At 38.9% G+C, this 8634-nt stretch overlaps 1 pseudogene; it reads right to left on the reverse strand.

The window, feature by feature from the left end:
• Window positions 1-1023: 1023 nt before the first annotated feature.
• LOC101720835 (proteasome subunit alpha type-1-like) lies at window positions 1024-7301 on the reverse strand (annotated as a pseudogene).
• Between the last annotated feature and the right edge of the window lie 1333 nt (window positions 7302-8634).

Raw genomic sequence — 8634 nt, forward strand, 5'->3', positions numbered from 1 at the left:
AAATTGAAGCATAGACAGATTAAGTGAAGAGGCAGAGCCAGGTCTTGAATTCATGCATGCTACCTCTGGAGTCATATTCTGACCCACTAAATCCTGTTTTAGCTGCTTTGTAAATACCACCTCTCATTTAATTTTCACAGCAACTCTATGGATTTCAATTTCTAAGAGATTCAGAGACTTTTGGTAAATTCAGTTTGCACAGTCAGTGAATAGAGAAAATAAACATTGAACTAAGATCTGACGCTGATCTTCACGTTTCCCTAATGCAGCTCTGTCTTCAAAAGGAAAGAAGGAAGAAAGGGAGAAAAAAGAGAGGGAAGAGGAAAAGAAAGAAAGAAGGGCTGCAATTCATCTGAGTGCACATGCTGATTATCTTGTTGGTTGAAAAAACACCAAATGGGAGACCTTTGCTGAGTAGAGCTTCCCCTCTCCTTTTCGGGGAACACAGGCTAAGGGCTAAAATGGATTCATCACCATGTCCTGGAGTCCTTTACTCCTGGCCTCATTTCCAGTTAGCAGGTGCATTAAATTAAAGCTATTCACATGAGCCATCAATTTCCACCAGGAACCCTAACTTATATACAGGTCTTTCCCAGAGATCTTTAAAAAGTTGAAAAGAAAGAAAGAGGTAATATTAATAACAAAAACCACAGCAGCAGCAGCAGTTACAATGATAATATATTACCTGAAATTTCACACTTTAGAATATGTTCTTTCAATTTGTTTCTTTTTCTTTTTTGAAGTGAAACACTTTTATTTTACAGTTGTCTTTAAAACAGCAAAGACACTATTTTCTTCATATAAAAACAATGGCACACCTATACTTTTTAGAAAATGGTTATACAGGCCCCTTAAAGAAAAATTATAGGGTTTCAGAGAGGTTGGTTGGAAAAAACACATCTGCGCTGATTCCTAAGACACACCATTCAACACTGCAACTTTTGGTTCATGGTATAGATTACTGTCATCAGTACGTGTTCCTGCATTGTTACATGTTTGATGATACACATAGAGACTGGTTTATTAATGTTCCATTGGTTCATCAACTTTTTCTGCAGGTTCATCAGCAGGTTGTGCAGGTTGTGCCTTTTGCTGTGGTCTTTCTTCAAGATCTTCCAGGAAAGGAGACACATCATCATCATCATCGACTGTGAACTCCAGCTCTTTACCAACAATTCCAATGGAAACATTCTTGGTAGTCAGGTCTTGCTCTGCAGGAAGTGTCTTTCTTAAGGCAACCAGACCATGCCTAACCAGTTCATTTAAACTGCACTCCATAAATTCAGACATATGTCTCTCCAAGTAAGTATGGCTGATTGAGAACAGGCTCCAGTAGACATAGCTCTGCAGTCAAAATAGTTAGCAGACGGACAGGTCTGGAAAATGTGAGGGCCCATTATCATCATAATCAGGAATAAGCAACCCAAAACCATATGGCCTCCGGCCATACCGCTGTGTTGGTATCTGGGTCTTGCTTCCAATTAGAGAAACAAGACAAGACACAGGAAGTGGTCTGTCAAATACAAATCTGGAACCCAAACGCTCCTGTCACATAAAACTACATAAGAGTCTAGCATCAGCAGTAAGTCTGGCAATAGAGACATCAAAATGGTTGTCAACATGGAGGATATTTTTCGGGTGAGCTGCAAGCTCTGACTGTGCCCTCTTCAATGTAACCAACACTGCATGAGTTTTTGATTTCAGACCAACTGTGGCAGGACCTTGATTTTTATATATATATTATTTTATTGGTAAATTTTAGGTATACAATATAATGACATTCATCATTGGAAATTTGCACCTTTTCATAATCTCTCTTGATTCTTATTTTTCCCCCTTCCCCTGCCCTCCCTTCAACCCTTCCATCCCTCCCTATTTACAAAGACTTTGTTTCCATTTTTTCACTTTCTCATATTAATTCCATTCCCTTCTTTCCTTTCCCCTACCCCTCCTACCTTCCCTTTCACTCTGCCCATTTTCTTCCTATTTCACATTATCTATTATATCTTTTAGTCCTTATTTACACTCTTGGTTTCTCACACTAGAGAAACTATTCAGTATTGACACATGTCCTGTTTATTTCATTTAAGAGTATCACCTCAGTGTGCATCCATTTAGCTATAATTGTCTCTAATTTCTCATTTTTTATGGCTGAGTAGTACTCCATTTTATTAAAAAAAACACATTTTCTTTATCCAGTCTCCAGTTGATGGGCCTTTGGGCTGCTTCCAAGTTCTAGCTATTACAAATTGTGCTGCTATGAACAAGGGTGCGCATATATCACTGTGGTATGATTTTTTAATTATTTGGAGAAGATCCCCAGTAGTGGAATAGCGGGGTCAAATGGGACTTCCAGTCCTAGTTCTTTGAGGTATCTCCATACTGATTTCCACAGTGGTTGCACCAGTCTACACTCCCACCAGCAGTGAAGCAGGGTTCCTCTTTCCCCACAGCCCCACCAGCATTTGTTATTGGTTGATTTCATAATAGCAGCCATTCTTTCTGGAGTGAGGTAGAATTTCAGCATTGTTTTCATTTGCATCTCTCAAATGACCAGTGAGGTTGAACATTTTTTCATATGTTCATTTGCTGTTTCTACTTCCTTGTCTGAGAAATGTCTGTTCATTTCAGATGCCCATTTTTGGATTGGGTCTTTAAATTTGAGAGGTCTGATTTTTTAAAGATTTTTATAGATTTGAGATAGTAGACCTTTGTCTGAGGAAGAGCAGGTGAAGATTTTGTCCCACATTGTGAGTTGTCTCTTCACACTGTAGGTGGTTTCTCTTGCTGTGCAGAAGCTTTTTAACAAGAAGAGATCCCACTTGTTGATTGTTTGTGCTAGTTCACAGGCAACTGAGGTTTTGTTCATAAAATCTTTTCCTACACCAATGTCTTCAAGAGTTCTACCTAACCTCTGTTCCAGCTGATTCAGCGTTTCTACTTTAATGTTTAGATCTTTAATCCATTTCTATTTTAGTTTAGCGCATGGTGAGGGATATGTCTAGTTTGAATATTCAGCAAGTTGAAACCCAATTTTTCCAGCACCATTTATTAAAGAGGCTATCTTTCCTCCAGTGAGGGTCCTAGGCTCCTTTATCGAAGATGAGGTGGCTGAGTGCATCTGGAGTTGTTTCTGCATCTTCTAATCTATTTCACTAGTCCTCAGGTCTGTTTCTTTGCCAGTACCATGTTGTTTTTATCACAGTAGCTTTGTAGTATAGTTTCAAGTTGGGGAATGTGATCCCCCCTGCCATGTCTCTGTTGCCTAGAATTGCTTTTGCTATTCTGGGTCTCTTCTTGTTTCAGTTGAATTTTTGGATTGTTTTCTAAAGGTCTGTGAAGTATGCTGCTGGAATTTCAATTGGGATTGCGTTGGATCTATATAGCAGTTTTGAAAGTATGGTCATTTTCATTATATTGATCCTTCCTACTCAGGATCAGGGGATGTCTTTCCATTTTCTGATATCATCTTTGATCTCTCTTTTCAGAGTGTTATAGTTTTCAGAGAAGAGGTCTTTGATTTCCTTCATTAGGTTGATTCATAGGTGCTTCAGTTTTTTGGATGCTATTGTGAAAAGAATTGTTTGGCCTATTACTGTCTCAGTGAGTCTGTCATTGGTGTAGAGGAAAGGTATTGATTTTTGTGTGTTGACCTTTTATCCAGCTACTTGACTGAATTTGGTTATTAAGTCTAGAAGACTTTTGGTGGAGTTCTTGGGGACGTCTATATACAGTATCATGTCATCAGCAAATAATGACAATTTGACTTCTTCATTTCCTATCTTTATTCCTTTTATTTCTTTCTCTTGTCTAATTGCCCTGTCTAATGTTTCCAAAACTATATTGAACAAGAGCAGTGATAATGGACATCCTTGTCTTGTTCCTGACTTTAGTGTGAAGGATTTCAAGTTTTGACCATTTAGTATGATAATGGTTGGTGGTTTTCCATAGATGGCTTTTACAGATTGAGTTAGGGACCACCTATTCCAATTTTTGGTAGGGTTTTTATCATAAATCCATGTTGGATTTTGTCAAATGCTTTTCCTGTATCTATTGAGATGATCGAATGGTTTTTGTCCTTGGCTCCATTAATATAATGTATTACATTGATTGATTTGTGTATGTTGAACCATTCCTGCATCCCTGGGATGAATCCCACTTGGTCAGGGTGTATGATCTTCTTGATGAAACTTCTGTATTCTATTTGCCAGTATCTTATTAAGGATTTTTGCATCTATGTTCATTAGTGAGATTGGCCTATAGTTCTCCTTTTCGGTTGGGTCTTTCTCTGCTTTGGGGATCAAGGTGATGCTTGCTTCCAGGAATGAATTTGGGAGCATTGCTTCCCTTTCAATTTCATTGAAAAGTTTAAACAGTAGTGGCAGTAGTTACTCTCTAAATGCCATAGAATTCAGCAGTGAAGCCATCAGGATCTGGGCTTTTCTTGGTTGCTAAGCTTTAATTACATTTTTAATTTCATTGATGGATATTGGGTTGTTTAGAATTTTTAAGTCTTCTTCATTCAACTTTGGTAATTCATATATATCTAGGAATCTGTCAATTTCTTCTGTGTTTTCCATCTTATATTCGTATGGGTTCTCGATGTGTAGGTATTGATAATGCTCTGGATTTCTGCTGGGTCTGTTGTAATTTCACCCCTTTCATTCCTAATTGCTTGAATTTGGGCCTTTTCTTTCCTATTTCTGATAAGTTAGACTAAGAGTTTGTAAATTTGGTTTATTCTTTTGAAGAACCAACTCTTGGCTTCATTGATTTTTTGTATTGTTCTCTTAGTCTCCAGTGATTTAATTTCTGCTCTGATCTTTATAATTTCCCCCCTTGTTTGAGCTTTGGGTCGGTCCTGCTCTTCTTTTTCTAGAAGCCTGAGGTTCAGCATCAGGTTGTTTAATTGGGATCGCTCTGTTTTCCTAATATGTGTATTCACTACTATGAATTTCCCTCATTAGACTGCTTTCATTGTGTCCCATAGATTCCGCTATGTTGTATTGTCATGGTTAATTAATTGAAGGAACTGTCTGATTTCTTCTTTAATTTCCTCTGTGACTCATTGGTTATTCAGAAGTATGTTGTTCAATTTCCATGTGTTTGTGAAATTTTTGTGGTTTCTTTTTCCTTGATCTCCAAATTCATCACACTGTCCTTTGATAATATACAAGGGATAACTTCAATTCCTTTGTACTTACCTAAACATGTTGTATGAGTGAGTATGTGGTCTATTTTGGAGAATGACCCATGTGCAGCTGAAAAGAATGTGTGATTTTGTGTGGTGGAACACTCCGTAAACATCTGTTAAGTTCATTTGTTGAAGAGTTCGATTGAGTTCTAGTATTTCATTTCTTATTTTTTGTCTAGTTGATCTATCTATTTGTGACAGTGGGGTGTTGAGGTCCCCCACTACTATTGTATTAATGCATATATGACTTTTCATGTTTCTTAGTATTTGTTTTATATAGTTGGGTGCACTAGTGTTTGGTGCATAGATATTTATGGTTATCATCTCTTCCTGTTGGATCATTCCCTTTACAAGGATGTATTATCCTTCTTTGTCTCTCTTAATCAGTGTTGGTTTGAAATCCACTTGATCTGCTAAGAGGATGGCTACTCCTGCTTTATGGGGGGTTCCTGTGGCATGCAGTATTGTTTTCCACCCTTTAACTTTCAGTCTATGAGTTTCTTTTTGAATTAAGTGTGTTTCTTGTATGTAGCATACTGTTGGGTTTTGCTTCTTGACCTATTCTTCCTGTCTATTTCTTTTGATTGGTGAATTTAGAACAGTAACTTTAATGGTTATAACTGATACACATTGAATTATCATTGTCATGAATTTTTCTTTTTGTTGAATTATCCCCCTTTACATTTAAGGTCTTGTTGCTCCCAATGGATTCATTCTGCTGTGCTTCCTGGGGTTATGATCCTCATTGTCTGCACATCCAGTAATATCTAAAATTTTTTGGAGTGCTGGCTTGGTATTCATGAAGTTCCTAAGGTGCTCTTTGTCATGAAAGTATCTTATTTCTCCATCCATTTTGAAAGATAGTTTTGCAGGGTACATCAGTCTGGGTTGGAGGCTGTTTTCCTTTATGGCTTGGAATACATCACTCCAAGCTCTTCTTGCCTTGAGGGTTTGCAGTGAGATGTCTGCTGTGATTCTGATGGGCTTTCCTTTGTATGTGATGTGTTTCTTTTCTCTAACTGCTTGTAGAACTTTGTTTTTCTGTTGGCATTCTGGAATCTTAACCATTATATGCCTCTGTGTAGTTTGTTTTGATCAAGGCTATTTATATGCCTCACTTATCTGTATGTCAAGTTCTTTTCCCCTGCTTGGGAAGTTTTCTGCCTTCACTTCTGTGAACAGTTTTTTTTATGTCATCTGCACTCTCTCCTGTTTCTTCATTGACTCCAATAAGTCTTATGTTATTCTTCTTTGCATCCTGTAGCAGCTGCTGGATTAATGTCTCATGGTCCCTTACAATTCTGAAGCAATTTTTCTTTTTCTGGTCACTAACTGCAATCTTATCTTCTATATCTGAAATTCTGTCCTCACATTGGCTCATTCTGCTGTGTAGACTTTCAGTGGACTTTTTAATCTCCTAGAAATCTGTTTGTATCTGTCTTATGGATTCCATTTGTTTCCTAAGTTGAGATTCCAACATGTTCCTCAACTCCTCTATTTTCTCATCTTTGTCCTCTCTAGATTTATTGATCATGTCTTGCACTATGGGTACAATCTCCGCTGTTCTCTGAGGAATTATTTCTGATTTCATTTTTTCCAGATCCTCTTTTGTTGCCAATTCAGGGAGTCCAGGTGGTTGAGTATCAGAAAGTTCCATCTCGTTTCCCTTTGGGGTTGCTGTAGATGATCTGGAAGTCAGGTTTTGAGAAGTGTTTACGTTTCTTCTCATTTTGACACATTGTCCTATTGGCACCTGTGCTTCTCACCTCTGGGCTGGGAGCGGTGGAGTGGCAGCTCAGAAGCCCCTTCTTCCTGGCTGGGAGTTGTGGAACTGAGGCCTGGAACCCCCTTTCTCCTGTCTGGGAGTGGTGGAACAGCAGCCTGGAAGCCCCTTCCTCTGGGCTTGGAGCAGTGGAACAGTGGCCTGGAAGCCCCTTCCTCCTAGTTGGGAGTGGTGGAATGGTGGCTGGGGAGTCTCTACCTCTGGGATGGGAGAGGTGGAATGGGCAGAACCTTGTTTAACAGCTTCCATTACATATTCAATTCAATGAATCCTGCCCTGAGGGCTCCAAACAGTGACATCATTGTCATACTGGTTCCAAAACATACTTTGGGCAGGAACAAGCTAAGAGGCTCCTGCACAGCAGCGAATCCAGGCAAGCTTCAATTTGTTTCTCTATATTTTCAACTTAATTTAGTGAGGATTATTTTCATTCTACAGAAGATGAATTAAACTTAGTGATTTTAAGCTGCTTGCTAGTAGGTCAAGGAGTTAAAAATCAAGCCAGATGTGCTGGATTCTAAAGCTGAGATAGTAGCAGAGTAATATTGTTGTGCCCAGATCGCAAAGTTCCCAAAGACCACCAAGGAGCCCTTTGTGATATAAACACACGAGGATCATTTATTCAAGCTCAAGCAGGGGCACTCAACCGTCACCAACACAACAGATCAGGATTGAGAGCCCCGAATTCCAAATCAGCAGGGTTTTTATTGTGGCTACCGCAAGGTTTGGGGATGTTCCATTTAGCAGTTACATGATTGGTTGATATTTAGCAAGCATGGGGGGTTGAGGGGTGGCTACATGTAGAGTTTATGGGAAAAAGGAACAATCAGCACATTGACAGAATGTTCTATAGATAATGGGCCCAGGAGCATCTGTTTTCTGGGCAGACAGAGAATTGAGTTAGGACCTGTGTCTCTTTTTTTATCTATTGTCCCACAGCAAGGACATTTTATCATTAGTTTATGGGCACAAAGGAAACTAGGGGAATAGTTGACTTCAGTGAAGTGGAATTTATGTCAAGGCCACTTTACTGTCTTATATTTAAGATGGGGTCAAACTTTAAAATGGAGTTAGTTAGGTCTCACATTATCAGCAGTGGGGGATGGGGATAATAATAGAAGAAGAGGAACAAGAGAGGAGACAAAAGGATGGAATTTTCATATAATAAATTATAAGAACAGAGGATGGTTTTGGGGGTTGAGGAATGACAGGGAGGCAAGAGGGAACACTGAGAGAGGTGTAGAAAATGGGTTTACACTGGACTCCATGAAAATAACTCTGATATGTCATGACTACTTCTTTAGAGCTGAACAGAATGTCTTTCTATGGTGGGTGCTTAGTGTAGGTTAAGCAAGAATGAGAATGAGACAGACAAAGCATCACACTCTGAAGGTCCTCAAACGATGAGAGGGTCTTGGACCATCCCATTACTGGAAATTTGCTCAGCCCAGACAGTATTTCTATCCTGGATGTTCCATACCTACATATCTTCAAAGGAATAAGGGAGCCCTTTCATTTATTGTACAAGCTGGTATTCTTTTGAAAGTAAAAGGGAACATTATTAATAACTTCACTGGACAACAGAAGTAAATTCCGACCAAACAAGGATGACATATAGTCGCCTTATTCTTTAAATGTCAGCATGCACCCCTGTGAA

This window comes from Heterocephalus glaber, unplaced genomic scaffold, assembly GCF_053883595.1.
Source record: "Heterocephalus glaber isolate CG9 unplaced genomic scaffold, H.glaber_assembly_v1.0 deba00000281, whole genome shotgun sequence".
NCBI lineage: Eukaryota > Metazoa > Chordata > Mammalia > Rodentia > Bathyergidae > Heterocephalus > Heterocephalus glaber.